Source organism: Dermacentor variabilis, chromosome 10 (assembly GCF_050947875.1).
Source record: "Dermacentor variabilis isolate Ectoservices chromosome 10, ASM5094787v1, whole genome shotgun sequence".
NCBI lineage: Eukaryota > Metazoa > Arthropoda > Arachnida > Ixodida > Ixodidae > Dermacentor > Dermacentor variabilis.
In genome coordinates this window covers 123,700,804-123,719,189 of record NC_134577.1, presented here as the reverse complement: position 1 = coordinate 123,719,189, position 18,386 = coordinate 123,700,804, and the positions used below count along the sequence as shown (strand labels likewise).

The window sequence follows — 18,386 nt, the reverse complement described above, 5'->3', positions numbered from 1 at the left end:
TGCAACAGCTGCAGCGCGGCGGCAGAACTCGGGGTAACGGCGGCGTAATAAACAAAAACCGCTCGGGATGCCCTTAAAAGTCAGTTCAGAGTGTGCCTTAACTCGATATGACTCAGCGCTACATACATTCTGCTGCGCCTTGATCGTGCTCCCGCCAGTTTGGTTGCTGTGTGGCAAACGTACCGCCTACATACATATGTAGGCGCTACGTTTGCCACACAGCAACCTAACTGGCGGGAGCACGATCGATGCGCAGCAGCCAGTACCCAGTAGGTAAAGCGACCATACTGTGCAAAACCCGTTTCCGTTTCTTGTTGTACAGCGCCACCTGTGGTCACATACTTTAGTTCACGACGCCACCGCTACGCTTATTTCCGTAGCACTGTGGAAGGTACAGTTGCCCTTCTCTAAGTTTGCATAGGTGTTCTGTGGACACACCACGTTGGTCGTACTGAATGCTCCTTGCAGCTTGCAGTATGGCGGTAGTTGAATTTTACTTAGAAGTGCCTCGAGAAAATGTGCTCCTTGTCGTGTGCATTAACCAACAGAAACCCTACGAACTCGTGTAACGCCATTAGTTCTCCGTGTGTTTCGTGCGATCCACCAGTGTCGAGAGTGAGTGTCCTACTACAGCGCCCGTCCGAGCTGCCTTTGTTCTGCCGAGCTGGCTGCCCGCGCTCGTGGAAAGTCTGGTACTGGGGCTTCGAATCGTAGTTTATGTAAGACTGTTGAAGGTTGTGCTTTTGTGGAGCTGGAGTTCATCGGAAGGAAGTTCTACAGTGCTTGCGCCAGAAAAACGTCAGTGCCTCGGTACCTGTGAGACGAAGGAGCGTTCGCCAAGTCTTGAAAGGTAAGCAAGTTTGCCGCTTGCGCGCATTCTTGAAGCTTATGATTTACGTAATGAGCGTTGTGTAACTAGCTAGAGCAAAGCGCTTTCTGATCGTAGGTTGGCCATGTTGCTGTGCACATTTAGCAAGCAATTTCACGAAGGCTTCCTCTGATGTTACAGCGTACTTGCATCGTGCTGTGAAATATATGCTACCCGCCTTGATTGCTATGCCTAAATGGGCACACAATTATGAAAAGACTGAAAGTTGCTGTTCGTTCGGTAGTTTCCTGGCAAGACGTTATTCGTTATATAGGCATTCCCGCAAGTACATTACATGTGTGATGTATACGTTGATGTATCATGGGCTTCGCGCGTTGGCACACGATTGCTATGTTTGACGCTTAAGCAAATAGAAGCTTCTGTTAAGATGTTTGCATGTATACGCGTCGCGAGAACCTGTGTGTATTGTTTATGTTCTTCAGTGTCTTCGCGTATTTGTCTTGTGTGTTGCAGAGCAGATATAGGCCAATATTACGATAACGAGGTGTATTTTTAATCGAGACATTTCAAACAGATGCCGGCCTTTAAGAAAGACATAGACGAACCAATTCTTAAGAACGGGATGTCAGCTCTTGCAATCGTAGGCTACGGCAGTGCGTAATAAAGTAAGGACTGCGATTTTGTAGCGATACTTACCCCTCCATTCTATACCACTCTTGTCGCCCACCGCTAACGGCCGGCTGTTCGAGAACGTAGCACGGGCCGGGGCGTCGGTCAGGCCACGAACGAATAGCGAAAAGGAATAGCATCGCTACAAAATCATGGTCTACCTTTCAGAGTGCTGATTATTTTTGTTTAACCGAATGCTCCATATTTTCCTACATATGTGAGTTTTGTTGTTGATTGACCTGGTAGTCTGTTGTTGCTGCTGATTTCGCTCCTTCCTCAAATTTGACTTGTTGCAAAATAGCAGTGTAACCCCCTGAGATATAACAAAGCGACATTTGTACAACCAGACGCAAATTCATGCAGCTGGCTGTGTGTGGCTGTCTTTGCAATTCCACATGACAGTGGTAAATCACAAATTTTCAGGTTCACAGCATAATAAATTAAACATTTCTTACTTTTGAAGGCTATGCGGATTCTGGAGGCACCCTACATCCTGCAGGAACCTGCTGCACTGCTGGAAGCTGAACAGCACGACAGTAAACCACCTGATCTGTGTGCTTTCTCAAAGGTGCGTACAAAACTGGCACTGCCTTTCGAGTTGTAGGATACATTTGTGTAATATGCAATCATTTTACTGTATTGCCGTTTTCGGGATTTCAAGTGGCTGATCACGAATGTTATGCTTTGGTGGAGTGCCCTCAGTTTAATAAATTTACCTAAAGTAGCCTCCTCTGAGTTAAATGTAATTGGGGGCTTGAGTGATTATGCCTGATATACTCCATATAGACTCAATATTAATCTAGCCAAAATGCCTTTTTAAGAAACACGAATCGAGGTTTCGTGCTGTGAATAATGTGCTCTAGAGTGTCTAGAAAAATGTGTTCTACCACCTAAAGACATGGTTTAGCACAAGTGTTTTAAGCAATGCTTTCGCACAAAAGTTCTATCATCAAGAGTTTCACGGAAGCCTATATGGTTGGTACGAAACATGACAAAGAAAGACATAGACCAACCAAATACAACATTAAAAGCAATACATTTCGGCTTCCATATGGAAGCCTTGTTCACAATGGGGCAAAAAAAGTAGAAGCGTATATTTAAGTAAGTTTTAGCATAAGATTGGGAGGGGGACTTTTGGTTTCAGATGAACGTGTGTCCTGTTGATTGCATCTCTAGGGAATCCGGGTACAGGCATGGCTTCCAATGTCTTTCCTGGCCGATTTTGCTAGACACTATCCAGTCACTATTGTGTTTAGTCATTGATGCATGCTCTGCGAAAGCATTTGATGCCACTCTTTTCTCATTCACATCATCCTGATGTTGGTGTAGCCATTGTTTAATGTTGCCCATCGCCCTAATGTAGATAGCATTCATATATACATGTTACGTTTCAAAGGTCAGAATTCATTTCAGTAAAATTTTTGGTACGGTTTGTTAGTGGGATGGCTATCTCGTTGGTTCAGCAGGGCTTGTCACTGGGATTGCTCTGTTTAGCTTCTTGTCGCGTTCTTACGGATTTGATTTTGTGCACAATGATATGTTACAAACACACCTTGAATGTACATGAAAAAAAGGTTTGCAACAGAGATAACATATATACATGGGCACATATATGTGTCAATAAAATACTCAAGCCTCATTTCTGCCTACAGAAAAAGAAGTTATTTCTCCTCGAGGGCATGGCTGCTTGCAATAATGAGCCTCCAAGCAAAGGTTTTCTCGAATCCCTATTTTTGATATCGAAATGCTTATGTGGCATGTACAAACTGCTTGCATCAATTTCTCATTGGGATGAGCGGTCTACATTTTAAATTTGAGTAATAATTGCAATAATTAACTCATTTCACCTGTCTTCTAATGGCTAAAATTCTATGCTTCTACCTTGCCAAATCTCTTATGAAATCAGTTTGATGAGGCCCATTATACAGGGCTTTCTAAATTGAAGGTATCAGTACCTTTTAAAGACTGCTAACAATGAAAATGCTGCTTGTATATGTGGTTTATTCACTTTGTCAGACATGATCTTTACACCCAAGTGCAGTCAGTAAATCGAAGACAACTACATCTTGTTTTATAGTTCTCGAGCACTTGTGCGTCACTAATCAAGCACAGCTTGACCCTTAGCCCAATTCTCAATCAGGCTTGAAGCTTTCAAGATCTGCTAATCGCTAGAACAGCACCAGATCTCATTCTGCGTCAAGAGGTGGAACGTATTTGCTTAGATCTAGGCAGATGAATGTCTTTCTTTCGCATTGAAGTTCCCAGTACTTTCTAGTCTCAGGTGAAAGTACACAGCTCAGCACAATGCATGTATGGTATACGTAAGGGTGCTTTGTTCTTTAAACCGAATCAACAAGCAGCTACTTCCGTTTTTGCATTCCTTGATCAAAAGTGTATAAAATGAATCTGTGCTTGTTCTATTGCTTGACAGGTAGACATCGGGGACGGTGTACATGTTGAAAAGGGCCTGCTGAAGAAGCTGCGCCTGGATGCTAACAACTCAGGCTTTCAGTTCGCGGGGGGCCTCCTTTAGGCTCCTTCTACAAAAGAAGAGGTTGCAGGGAGGCGCTACACATCGATGCGCAGCGATTGTTTGTGACATCGTCACTGCTGGCAGGCCTGGCCTGCCTTTTCGCTTTGTTCTGCGTCTTACATGTTATCTACCCAAAAAAGGCCCACAGGATTTTGACATTTATTAAGCACTGCTTTTTGGATTTGAGCTACACAAAGCCACGGGTGAAAGCTTTGTAGTAGGTAAATTTTTACAAGAACTTTTGCTAGGCAAAAAAATTTTGAGATGCATATCTTCAGAAAAGTTTCTGTAAAAATCATTTTGCCTCGCAATAGCACTCTTGGGCTCTGTGGCCGGCAGGTTGCCCAAGCCATGTAGCACAGTGCTTGCTTTAAAGGCACACGAAAGAGAAAATTTATTTGAGGTTTATTAAATCATTCTTCTACAACACCGAAAATACCACTGTTACCACGTGAAATGGCTTGAGAAGCCAGATAACTTGCAAAAATGAAAACTGGTGTCGCCACCACCACCTTATAATTCCTGCACCAGCTCACTGTGATATGGAATTTGACGGTGTCTGTTCGGGGCTAGTTAATGTTCTACTGGCCAATATTGATGAATTCTGTTCTAAAGGAGTCAAAGAAAACTTGGTTGAAGTATTACTCCACACTGATGTGTGGGCACTACATAAAATTTGAAAAATGAAAGTTCAATCTTTATTGTCTCCTATTAACCCACTTATTGCCACAATGGTCATGAATACAAAGTTCTGAAAGATTGTTTTATCAGTCTAAAATGATTTACTGTTTCTCTTTAGTGTCTCTGTAATGGACCTTCAGCAACAAAATGTGTTAGTATGCCACTAAGGCTAGGCCAACGTGGCTTTGTGTTAATCACCACAAGTGTATTATGCAAAACTTAATGGCCGAGAAATGGGTAATTCAGGGGCGTGTTGATTTAGCTATCTTTATTTCTTTTTTTTTGTCATGGACTTCTCACATTACACTTTGTCGCAACACATTCACTTTTAAGTAACTGTGGAGAATAAGATGGTTTGGTATTGAGACTTGCCTTCTGTGTGTAAACAGTGCTAGATGAACAATACAAAGACACCATAGATGCTGACTGGCAACATGCAGGGGATTGAGGGAAGCTACAAATATACATCCTTGTAGTCGCACCTAGGTAGCACTATGTTCAATTTGTGACAAGCATATGGCATTCATCGCAACCGCATGCCTAGAAACTGACAAGGGCAACACACTCAATTACCTTTTAGACTATCTAAGAAGTGCTACAATTTTTAGGCAATGAAATTGAAATCTGGCTTATACCCATGAGTACTGCAATACATTGTGCAACATGTTCCTCTTCTGTGAAAAAAGGGTTGCATACGTTTTCTTTGAGCACAAGGGGGAGTGGTATCAGTTAATGGCTGTTTTCACATATATGTTTTGTCATGTATGTATTTGCAATTACCACTTTCCTCATTTGAGTGAGGTCATTTTTTAGAAAGTTTGAAAGTTGATAGATTATGTTGCTCATGGTTGCAGTTTTCTTGCTAACTATCCATTCATTGCACTGTGCACCCATGTCTTGGGCAAACAGCTGTTTTAAGGTCAGTGGGCTATCAATGGGCCTAATGGTAATCTCTAGTGCTCTCTCATTTGCTTGTTGCAATATTTAAGAGTCAGATTTTAAGTATTGTGTGACTTGTTTATTTTCACTGTACTTTAGTTTCACTACATCTTTAATGCATTATGATAGTTTTTCTTTTGAAATGAAACATATCGTAGGCAGATGCCGACACTAATGTGATAGTATAAATGCTTTGTGTATTTATCACGATTGTTTCATTTTACTGGGGCAGTAAAGGTCATTAGCAGCAGATGCTATTTGCTCTTAAGTGCAGTATTTTTATGATGCATAGTATTGTTCATAATGATCCATTGAATGCACTGCACACCCATGTTCTGGACAACTGCCTGTTTGAAGAACTTATCTGCATATTCAGTGAGTCTAATGTGAACATCTTTACAAGTGACTTAGCTTCCCTACATCTTAAATGTGTTCTGATAGTTTTTATTTTGCCGTGAGAGATACAGTGGGCAGTTGCCGGCACTAATGTGATACTACGAATACTTGCCGTATTTACCACATGGTTGTTTCATTTCGTCTGGGGCAGTAATGACCATTAGCAGCAGATGCCATTTGGCCTTAAGTGCAATACTCCTATGTTGCATATTTATGTTCATACTGATCCATTGAATGCACTGCACACCCATGTGCTGGACAACTGCCTGTTTGATGGAATGACCTGCATATTCAGTGGGTTTAATGTGAACGTCTCTAGTACTGACTATATTTCTGTTAGATGTTATATTGCGTGTTGTTTGCTTTCACTGTACTTTAGTGGGATTGCACATTGAATGTATTGTGATATATTTTATTTTGCTATGAGAGATCTAATGTGCAGTTACCAGCCCCAGTCTGTGTATGAGTACAAATATTAATATGCTTATCACAGCATTTTTAAGGCCATTGTTTTGTGATGATTAACTCATGCCTGACTTTTTTATGAGAAACATGTCAGAACTAATAAACAATCACTCATGCTTCGGATCCTTGAAATCATCGTTGTAATCTTTCAATTGTCTTCGAAATTCTTCCACATCAGCCCCAAGAAATTCCAGAACGGGCTTGGAAAATTACTCACGGAAAGAACCGAGAAAACCTGATGAACGAGGTAAAAAAATACTCCGAGGTCAGCTCAAACAAACTACAGAACGGGCTTTAAAAAATACTCTCAGGTAGAACTAAGAAACCTTGATAATGGGGTAAAAAAATATCCCCACATCAGTACCAAAAAAACTCGAGAATAGGCCTGAAAATAACTCCCAGGAATAGCCTAGAAAACAGGATAAATCATGTAAAAAAGTAATCCCAAATCACCTCCAACAAACTCCACAATGGGCTTGAAAAATTACTATCAGATAAAGCTGACAAAAGTTAATGAAAGAGGCAAAAAAAATACCCTCGTATCAGAGCCAAGAAACTCGAATGGACTTGAAAAATAACTCTGCAATAGCCGCTAGGACTTCGTGATGGGAGTAAAAATATAGTCCCACTGTCCACTCTAAAAACCTTCACACACATTAAAAAATTACTCTCGCTTCTACATACAAAAAACTTGGCCAGCATGGTAGTAAATTTTTACCTCGACTGGTACGTAGTAAAAAAAAACCAGAAACGGGAATGCGATACAGGACGAGCGGTTTACTCCCATTTCGCGTTATTTTTGTTTAGTGTGCGTGGTCGGACATTTCTTTATCAAGTAATCGCCGACATCTTGCAGTATTGCTCCACCAAGCACAAGCTGACTACGCCTTACGATCCACAGGTCTTACTGAGCGTCTGAATCGTACCCTAACCGACATGCTTGCGAAGTACGTCTCGTCCGACCACAATGATTGGAACCTTGCCCTACCCTATATCACTTTTGCATACAAGTCTTCGCGTCACGACGCCGCCGGTTATTCCCCGTTCTTGCTGCTGTTCTGCCGAGAACCCAGATTGCCACTGGACGCATCCCTTCCATCCGCTGCAGCAGAGAGCAGCGAGTATGCACTTGACGCCCTCATCAGGGCAGCTCAAGCACGCATGATTGCCCACACTCACCTGAACTCTCAAGACAAGGAACGGCGCTTGTATAATAGCCAACACAGACAGGTCCACTTTTCCCCTGGATCTCTGGTACACCTCTTGTAACCGACTCGTCACGTTGGCCTGTCAGAAAAACTCATGTCTGGGTACACAGACACATATCGAGGGATGCGGGCCGTGACTCCTCTTACCTATGAAATCGCCCCACTCAGTACCAGTGCCTCATCTGCCCCAAATTCCACTGACGTTGTGCATGTCGCACGCCTCAACCCTTGTTGCCCTCCGGTTATCACAGATATTTAGACGCCCTGGGATGGTGGTTCTTCCGCCAGAGGTGATGATGCATACATATTGCGTGTTTCTTGTGGCCGATGCACGCGGGCGCCCCGACGAAGGCAACGAACGCTCTCTTGCTCTCGAGCTGTCCGCTGAACTGCAAGCGCTGCAGTTATCCTTGGTAAATATACTTTGTAAATAGTCTCCAGTCGGAGTCCTTCGTTCGCGTAACCCTATTTCCTCCCCCTGGCTGTGGTCATGCGCTCAGTTGTATATTCATTGTTATTAGACCTAAAAGAATGTCTTGGCGCATCCAAATCAGCGTAACATGATATGTTCACTTGAATAAGAAGGGTTTAGAAGAAGAAAGGACAAGAAGCACACTTTAGTGTTCATGCTGTCTGTTATATTTTTCTAAACAATTCTTTTCTTTCGTTAGATGCCGAAATGTTTTGAAATGGCGTTGCTGAATGTCGTATTTTCATAAACAGGTTACGCTAATGCTACACCTGGATGTATCTAGCTTCGGCCGGTACTTTCGCCTACTCTATGGAGAAAAATACATTAGCCAACCTCACACATCGGAAGTGAGGTAAGTAAGACACAGACGCGGCTTTTACCTTACGCAGGTACAAGGATGCTAAGGTATGAATAAAAATCGTGGAATACAACACGCATTTTGCCGTCAATGCCAAACAAAGCATTCGTGAACGCGTAAATAAATGTTATAAGTGTTCATCTTTTGAAACTCGTTTTCTACAATTACGATTATGTGCCTTTTCGGCAAATCAGCAGAAGGTGGACAGTTTTACATCGCGGCGCCCCTGATCCAGGCCACTGCTAATTGCACTGTCTCGAGGATCGGCCCACTTATCGTCACGCAACCTTCGAAGTACGCGCAATTTACTATTTCCCCATCTTCAGCGCCCCTCCACTGTAGTCAGAATGAAGCCAAATGAGCAGACGCGCGAAATTAGGAAAAATTGAACGGCGCAGAATGTGTATCTTTAGTAAAGCAATTCTGGGCTAGGGAGATTTATATATTCTCTTCATATCACGATATTTAGGCATCGTTTGTTGTTTCAGTACCGAACACACCGATTCTTGAGCGGCACACCGGTTCTGGATATACTAGGAGAATGCCAGCAAACTAGAGAGTATAAAAAATCAAGAGGCAGACATAAACAAAGAGATAGGAAGGTGGCTGGACTAACAACTGATCTTCATTCATGAACACGACGTCCCCCAAGTCCGTACTGAACATGCGCAGGCACAACAAAACAAAAACGCAGTCAACACCTTTTCTACACGCCCGTCTACAGTTATCAAGAAATAAAAGCTATATCTTGGTTAGGAACACAGATGGCGCCCTTACACACTTCTCGTGGCCAGGTTCATAGATGCTATAGGCTTCAATCAGCTCTCTTTCCTGCTTAGTCTGAGCCTTCGCCAAGATTGAAACGTCACTGAAGATAGGGTGACAACCGCACTCCTTACAGTGCAGCGGAAGATTGCCCCCTGTGCCTGTGGATATTAGATTTGCATGCTCATGGATGCGATCATTCACACAGCGACATGTTCGCCCTATGTAATCTCTACCACATTTCCACGGAATACTGTACATTACACATGTGTCGCACGTGCGGTGCTTCACGACATGCTTGGTATTGCACGTACTCTTTCGCGAACTGTGCTGCGAGACTTCCGACGACGCTTCGGTTCCAGCTGGAGTGCGCGACCTGATGGTCAAGGGACCCAAGTTGGCCTTGGCACAGCGCTTGCGTGGTCACCAGCTTCTAGCCACTGTCCGAGAGATATCACGAAAAGCGCCTTTCGAGGAGAAGGAAAGGTGCTTATCAGAGGGTATTGAACAACTCCAGAATTCAGGATCTTCTCGTGGACCCTCGGAAAAGCTCATGCGGCCTGTTGTACGTTCCTTCGTTGGCAATGACCTTGGGATTCGGCAGTCCGACAAGGAAGGCGGGTTTGTTGTGCTCCCGAATAATTCGTTTACTAAGAAAGGAAAAGAACCTTTGAGCAAAAACTTCAAGGCTGTGTGCGTAAAACCAAAAAAGTGAAAGAAGTCCTTTGGAGCTGCTAAAGAGGCTTAACCTGGAGTTGTTTGAAAAGATTGTTAAGAGCAAGGGTGATGTACTTTCCGCATTTTTCACAGTAAAATCGCACAAGCCTGACTACCCTATGAGAACCATAGTGACAGAAGAAGGCTCATGGCAGAAGCCTGTTGGAAGGTTCTTGTAACGTTCTTTGAATGCCCTTGCCACTGAAGCCCATTCGGAATTGACAGTTCAAAGGTAGTGATCGACGCCTTCAGATTGGGAGTGCTAACAGCGGACACGGTATTTTCTATGGACATTGAAGAACTATATTATTCTATCCCGCATGAAGAACGTTTTGTGGCAGTGCGGGAAGCTATTAAATGCCAAGGAGAGACTTCTTTCAAGGTAGTTGTGGCCTCTCGACTGAGAGTTTTATGCAACTGTTATCTTTTTACTTGTCGGCAACTTTTTTAAAATACAATGGCAAGATGTTTTTACAGAAGAATGGTATATGTATAGAGCCAAGTGTTGCGCCTGTACTGTGTGGTATTTTCTTAGCGAAATTCGACAAGTCTCTGTCAGACGCCATTACCGATTACCGTGTTGTCCGAGTGTTTCGATATGTTGACGATTTCCTGGTTGTCTTAAATATCAGACGAAGTGATTGTCTCACTGATATCATTCGCAGTATTTTATCAGCATTTCAGCATTGCTCTCGACCTCTTAGTTTCACCCATGAGGCACCACAAGAAAATTCCATCAGGTTTTTACATTTCACTCTAACCTTTCACACTCAAGGTCACATTTGCTGGGCTTATAGTCCAAGAACTAAAAGACGTTGCTGCCGCACCAATCCGCTCACTCGAAACTGGTCAAGGGTGGCATAGCCTCTTTGTGCTTGTCGAATGCGGTGGAAAAGAGTTGTATGCATCTAATGCAAGACAGTGCCGCCCAGCAAGAAAGGAGACTGTTAGCGGCAGGCTATCCAAAGATTTTATCACTGCAGTGGCTGAATCTGTGTACAAGCGTTTAAAAATGAAAAACAGGAGGGATCGCGAAGTGCGAGACTAAATAAAAAAAACTAGGTGGTTATGCTGTATGTACATGACATTTCACATAGATTGAAAAAGGTTGCGGCAAGAAACAACGTCAGTTCGGTTTGTTCTGCGCCTTGTAAGCTTGCAAAACATTGCACGAGGGTCTCGCAGCGCAGTTCGCGAAAGAGTACGTGCAATGCCAAGCATGTCGTGAAGCACCGCACGTGCGACACATGTGTAATGTACAGTATTCCGTTGAAATGTGGTAGAGATTACATAGGAAAAACTGGTCGCTGTGTGATTGATTGCATGCGTGAGCATGCGAATCTAATACCCACAGGCACAGGAGGCAATCTTCCGCTGCACTGTAAGGAGTGCGGTTGTCACCCTATCTTCAGTGACGTTTCAATCTTGGCAAAGGCTCAGACTAAGCAGGAAAGAGAGCTGATTGAAGCCTATAGCATTTATAAACATGGCCACGAGAAGTGTGTAAGCGCGCCATCTGTGTTCATAACCAAGAAAGTGCTTTTATTTCTTGATAACTGTAGACGTGTGTAGAAAAGGTGTTGACTGCCTTTTTGTTTTGTTGTGCCTGCGCATGTTCAGTACAGACTTGGGGGACGTCGTGTTCATGAATGAAGATCAGTTGTTAGTCCAGCCATCTTCCTGTCTCTTTGTCTATATCTGCCTCTTGATTTTTTTCTACTCTCAAGTTTGCTGACATTCTCCTAGTATAACAATTTACCAACTAGCCCAACAAGCCACTCTCATGAACCCGTTCTTGAGGCGGTAGGATGAGCGGCTATTTTTTTTCGGGAGACCTTGCCTCAATTCAATCGGTCTCTCAAAAATCGTGTCAGGAAGCTGTTTGCCAGAGAAGGCCGTCAGCTAACTCAACAAATTTGGTTACATGGTCCACAGGAATCAAGTTGCTGCGATGGCCAGCCCTGTGAAATATAGTAGCAGGAGGGGGACTGGGGGGGGGAGTGTGATTAGCCTAGGTTCGCATCCTCGATGCTGCTGGTGTCGATGGCATAATTCGCAGTTAGTTACGTAAGAGCGAACACTCTTGCCAATTTTTGGCTACCAGAAGCAATCGTATTTTTTGCAGCGTCGCTCGCTGACATGTGTCCACCTACAGGTGTGTCGTGGATGGTGTGAAGAATTCCAGGCTGCAATGGACGGAGGGATGACCAGAAGGTGTTTTTCCTCTTGCCACGTGTTCTTCCTTTGACGACGATAGAAAGTGGCGTCACGGATGACAAATTTGTTGCTGTTTTGCGCTCCCTCTGGTGAAGCTACGACAGCAGCCACATCAGTGTCTTGGCGTTGGGCTTCGGTGACATCTTGATTTGGAAATAACATTCAGGTTTCGTTAATTCCATACAAGTTGTCCCAAATAGAATTTCGCAAAAATGCGTCAGACTCTTGGTCCAAAATATAGGCGCGATGTCGGACGCGGAAATCACACTCTTGGAGTCGTATTATTCAGCAGGCGAATTAATGCTTCAGATGTTGCTTTGAGATAGTCCATGAGGAGGTGGGTGAAAAGTGGCCGGTCAGGGTAACTGCGTAAACAAGGCACGTTAAGTTGTGGCTCGTGCAATGCCACTGCTGCCAGTATTACAAATACTATTATTATAGACCAGGTATTACAATATATAAAATACGTAAATATTGTGGCTATCTTGAGCATTGTGTTATTAAATAAAATTGCAGTAATTATTGCACAGTATTAAAGTTGGTTGCATAATAGGTAGTCAATGGTGCATGGTAAAATTATTTCGCAATTTTCAGCTCTTGGCAAATATTAGTACGGTCCAAGAAATATCCTGCTTGCCATATTCAAAGAAAGCAAGAATATTGTTAACGTACGTTTAGACTGAAGCGTGCAGAAGAGAAAGAAAGAAGCGGTAGACTGCCTCACTTTTGTACGTTTAGTTCGTTGACTTCCACTTTGAACACCAAGAAGAATACGTCTTTCACCAGTGTGCTTTTTCTAAACTACTTTCACTCATTTTGTGCAAGCAACCCAGTCCTTGGTCGATACCCCATGCCGGTTATGGGCGAATTTTGCAAGGACAACTTGTACTGGAGCTGTCCCCGAAGTGGGCTGATCCCTACCCATAAGCACTACACCAAACCAAACCGAAGCTGTGGCATTTGTACGATTCAGTGCGTCTACCAGTAACTTTTCAGATGTAAATAGTTGTACATACGCCTGTGCCTTGCGCTTCCTTTTCGTAACATTTGGTGGCGGATGGACGGTAACAACTCGAAAAGAACCTTTGCTGTGACGACCGCTTCGGTTCGTCACCGATGTCGCAGCAGACAGTGCCAGATTTTGCAACTTTTGCGTCGACTGTCTTACTCATACATCAGCCTGATCCAGGAATGTTCTGCGGCACCAGCAATGCCGTCGTCGGTGACTGGCTGGATAAGTATGAGTGGGTGAGCAGCCACAACAGAAACTCATGGTGATGCTTCGAGCATAATTTTTTACTAGCCGAGAACAGCTCGACTGTGCTTTTAAAACTATGAAGAGCGACGAAATTTGGAAACCTTAAAACAGAACCTTTAAGATCTGTCGGGACAACCTTTTGCGTGGGAACGTCGTCACGAGAAAAGAGCTGGTACTCTGCCGCAAGGCCGATGGTGAAATGCCAGAGCCTTACAAAGTCGGGCCTGTGATAAAAGGAATCGCCGATGACGCCTTTATTCTACAGATTTGTAAGGACGGTACATCAGTTAATCAAATCACATTATCAGAGAATGCAAGCATCTTGAGCAGACGAGAAGTCGACGGCTCTAGCAGTCATTTCCAAGGCTTCCAAATACGGCTACGACAACAGCTTCTGAAACCGTAAGGATTCCCCTCCGCAGCAGCGGCCTTCGGTATAGTGGATAGGGGACGAAGATTATGCGCTTTGAGCTGAAAATCATGTGTCCCGCGTCTATGTACCCACCTGTCGGTGATACATGCTCTCCTGTAGTTATCCTTGTTCAGGCTACTGTGCGTCAAGAACTCGCCAATCTCAGCTCTCAGCGAGTTCGCACCATGACACATTATCGGCTAACCGAACGTCCTTCGTTCCTGCATATCCAAAACCAATCGTTCCCTCGACGTTCTCGCAACCTGGCAGAATGGCGAACACCGGGGAACCGACCTATATGCTTCAGTTGTCGGCGCGTTGGTCATGTCGCAAGACATTGTCACAGCCGCTGGTTCACGATGCCCCTCTGAATCAGCACTACGCCAGACAGCAGTTTTTGCCGAATTAAAGCAGCCAAGACAAACCACATGACGCCATCATTCACTATCGCCGAACAGTCAAAGGCCCCGTTCTCGGCCAAATCGTCGGCCTTCGTCCAGATCGCCAGAGTAGGGTCGCCTGTCGATGTCTTACTGACCTAGGTGCGAACCTCAGGAAAACTAAAGGATGGCGCTCCCGGAGGTGACACCTCCGGGAGAGCTCCATCCTTTAGTTTTAGCTCCATCCATTGTAGATGTTTCACCCTCCCAGCAATATAGTCGATGTAGAAGTTCACGATGTATAAGCCTCAGTGCTTGTTGATACTGGAGCCCATATCTCAGTTATCAGGAACCAGCTTCGTTGCTGCCTGAAGTCCTTACGCCTACCGCGTCTGGGTTTATCTAGGTCGTAGGTAGAGCAACACCCATTACCGTTAGCCCATGCACTGCCGGGATAATTGGCGCTCCGTTTTAACCCGATAGCGTTAAGAACCCCGTGTTGCACAAGATCCAATGTCGGCATCGGTGTCGGCGCCGGTTGCGATGTCCGTCTGCGAAAAACCATCCCGTACTACGCATCCCGATGCGTGCAGGCCATCCGCGTCGTGCATAGGCGTTACTGAACGAATTGAATTTAAGAAAATAAAATGCGTCAGAAAATTCGTAATGTAGAACTTGCACCCAACATAGAGACATGATACCGTCGGATTATAATTTGAATCTACGAGAAAACATGATTCCGTTACACGGAAACTCGTACACAAACCCGTTTTCTAGCTGCCTTTTGAGGTTTGTCTTAGTAGGAGCTGCACGCCACGCTCGGTTCTTTGCAGCGCCAGCCAGGTGGCGCTCGCCCACGAGCATCCACGGCAGCAGTGGCGTGGGGGAGGGGGGGCGAAAGAAGCAGAAAGCGCGCCTTTGCGCATGGCGTTCGCGGCCAGCATTTCAAATAATAATATTTGGGGTTTTACGTGCCAAAACCACTTTCTGATTATGAGGCACGCCGTAGTGGAGGACTCCGGAAATTTTGACCACCTGGGGTTCTTTAACGTGCACCTAAATCTAAGCACACGGGTGTTTTCGCATTTCGCCCCCATCGAAATGCGGCCGCCGTGGCCGGGATTCGATCCCGCGACCTCGTGCTCAGCAGCCCAACACCATAGCCACTGAGCAACCACGGCGGGTCGGCCAGCATTTCCAAGAAAACATTGCGGTTACGCAAGATGAAAATGCCCGCGCGCGTGAAATGTTTCACTCATGAATGCGCAGCTTACGCGTCCTCCAAATAAACTGTAGAAGAATCGACATTTGCGCAAGTTGAACATCTCGAAGGGGCAGCGCAAGACGACAAAAACAAAAATCAGGAAAGATACGGGACAGCTTTCAATAGGTGAAGCGCCAATAGTGACGGCACAGAAGAAATACAGAGAGGACAAGGCGCTGTATTTCTTCTTGTGTGCCGTCAATATTGGCGCTTCACCTATTGAAAGCTATGCACCAACTAGGCCCAAAACGTGTTTTACTGCAATACGGGACAGCACTGAACTCGCTACTAACGTTGTTAGAAAGCATACACATACTCAAGTATTTCAGGAAATTCCGCCAGGGGCTACTTGGTTCAACATAGTTAACGCTATCGCGCCGGGCGTCGAAGGGACTGAAGTTGAGCGAAAAGACAACACAAGATACCTGAGCGCAAACTCTGAAATTGTTTATTTTTCAGCATATGAAGCGTAAATATAGCGTACATGCATGCACAGGGGGTTTTCCCCGGTGTACCTATACCCTCTATTGTCAATGATAATGCTAATCTCTTTATTGCTGAGTGAAATAGACAGCACGCTGATACATGAGCCCTGTGGGTCCATCTAGATGTTGTAAACATCTACGACGTCTATTATTCATTGATTCCTACTTTTCTGCAGAATTGCTATTTTGTAGAAGATAGCCTTGCGCTTGCATGAAGTGCAATGTGTTGCAAGGTGCCCTGGTGCTTGTATCAGAATGCAGTTGTAATGAAGTTCGCGCAGTGATTCATTTCCGCACCTGCCTGTTTGGCCCACGTAACAATCAAGTCCCACATGACAAAAGTATCCTGTAGGCTACTCCCGTCGCGCAGTCAATAAATCTTTTGCCGTAGTTTGTAGCGCATGCATTCTGGATGTCGATTTCTCTGGTCATTCCATTTAGTTTTGCGCATAATCTCGTTAGCTGTTGTGGTGCTTTGAGGACCGTTTGTACGCAATACGTAGCAGCTACGTTTTTCAGTCAGTGCGATAGCGTGGGCGTGCAGGGCATGGTTATTAAAGGTCTGCCCCTCGTGTCTTCCTTGAGACCTTGCTCACCAGGGCTTCTTTGAAGCAAAGCACTCATGATGGAAGCTGTGACATGGTGCGGATATTTACTCCTCGACAAGCGCTCGATCTGCATCCAAACACCGACTACCACCGTGTGTTCACCTCCAGCAGGCACGCAGTGGCAACGCTTCTCTTCACTATTTTTCAGCGCTTCGAGTCATGTAGCAAAATTCTTTTTTCTCTTCTTTTCTTGTAGGCCCAGCCTGTGTGCTGGTTGTCAAAGCTTAAATTTATGTCTATAAATTGAAGGCAATCCTGGCGTGGAAGTGCGAACAATAAAAGCAGTTGTAATTCCATATGTACGTAAACTTTCGCACACCCTCAGGAATGCAGCCGGCAGATTTGATGTAAACGTTCTTTTTTCTGTCCTTAGAAAGATGAGCAAAATTTGGGGTAAGATTTATAGGAAGATGGCACAGGCTGCTTCCGCTTTTATTATGATAGGCTACATTGTTAAGCACACTTTCCTGTATGTGTTTTGTGCAATGGGAGTGATTTACCAGCTTCAGTTTTTTTGCGATCACATGTGTATCGGCCAAACCAGTCGCTGCCTGATTGTCAGAGCATGAGCGCTCACTAAGGGGTAATGCCTACTCACATGTCGCACTGCATTGCTCCGAGAATGGGTGCGATCCAATCTTTGAAGATGCCAAAATTCATTCCGCACATAGCAATCAGACTTTGAGGAAGATTATTGACTTGTGTAAGCGTGCCATCCGTAACTTTGCTTGATAGTGAATTCACATTTTTAAACCGCTTCATAGTATAGCACTAAATTACATGGTTTTTCCGTTTGCCTGTGCCCGGTTAATTTGGCCATCAATGGGAGAGCACGCGGATTCAGGCAGTTAAACTTAAGCATGCGTATGCTTTCTAATAAAGTTAGTTGCAAGTTCAGTGCTGTCCTTTGTCTTTCCCGCTCTATGTTTTTGTCGTCTTGCGCTGCCCCTTCAAGATGTTCCTCCAAATATTATTTGCCGCTCCTGAACGGTGTTTTCATGACTTCATCTTCGGTCTTGGCTTTTGATCGGGCCATTCAGTACTGATTGACTGAGCTGTTGGTGTCCTCCACTCGAGCTGCCTAATAACTACTGTCGTCTGAAATCATCTGAGCCCCGTTTACATTCTGTAGACTTCATACGCTTCCACCTCAAGCCACCGTGTACATAATACTTGTAACGTGCTTTCCATCTGTTCCGGGCGGCGACTATGTGCTGACCAGGAATGTCACTGCTCTTCTGCTACGCTAAGTTGTCGTTGCTCACATTATTGTGAATATAACCAGCAACCACATATTTCTCCCTGTTTAAAACATTGGGTTAAACACACAAGTTGTCTCGAAAGACATGTAGACATGTGGTTCGGCAGCGCTGCCACCAATGACGATACTGCCATATATATATTGGTTGTTCCGACGTCATCAGCAGCCACCGGTGGTGCAATCATTTCCGAAATGTCCGATCTAGAAATATTGTCAAGGATGATCGCTCGCGACTTGCTTCTCGAACAGGCTGCATAGCTCTGTCACGTCCTGGCTTCTTATCTCGACCACTGTAACTTTTCGTATCACACGCTGGGAGAGACTGTTACCATAATATTGACATCGACCATGACATTCTTGATGGTAGGCGCGTCGGTGGTTGATTCCCTCCGGTGACGTCCTTAACGTAACATGTTAAGTCATGTTGTGTCACGGAGACCACCATGCTACACAAGCTGCAGTAGAGAAG

At 44.6% G+C, this 18,386-nt stretch overlaps 1 long non-coding RNA gene across 1 annotated transcript; it reads left to right on the top strand.

Annotated features, from left to right (window-relative positions):
- Positions 1-1,990: 1,990 nt before the first annotated feature.
- On the top strand, positions 1,991-6,644 carry LOC142559692 (uncharacterized). The gene is made up of 2 exons (XR_012823202.1): positions 1,991-2,066; positions 3,930-6,644. It is a non-coding gene; the product is annotated as an uncharacterized LOC142559692 (long non-coding RNA).
- The last annotated feature ends 11,742 nt before the right edge of the window (positions 6,645-18,386 follow it).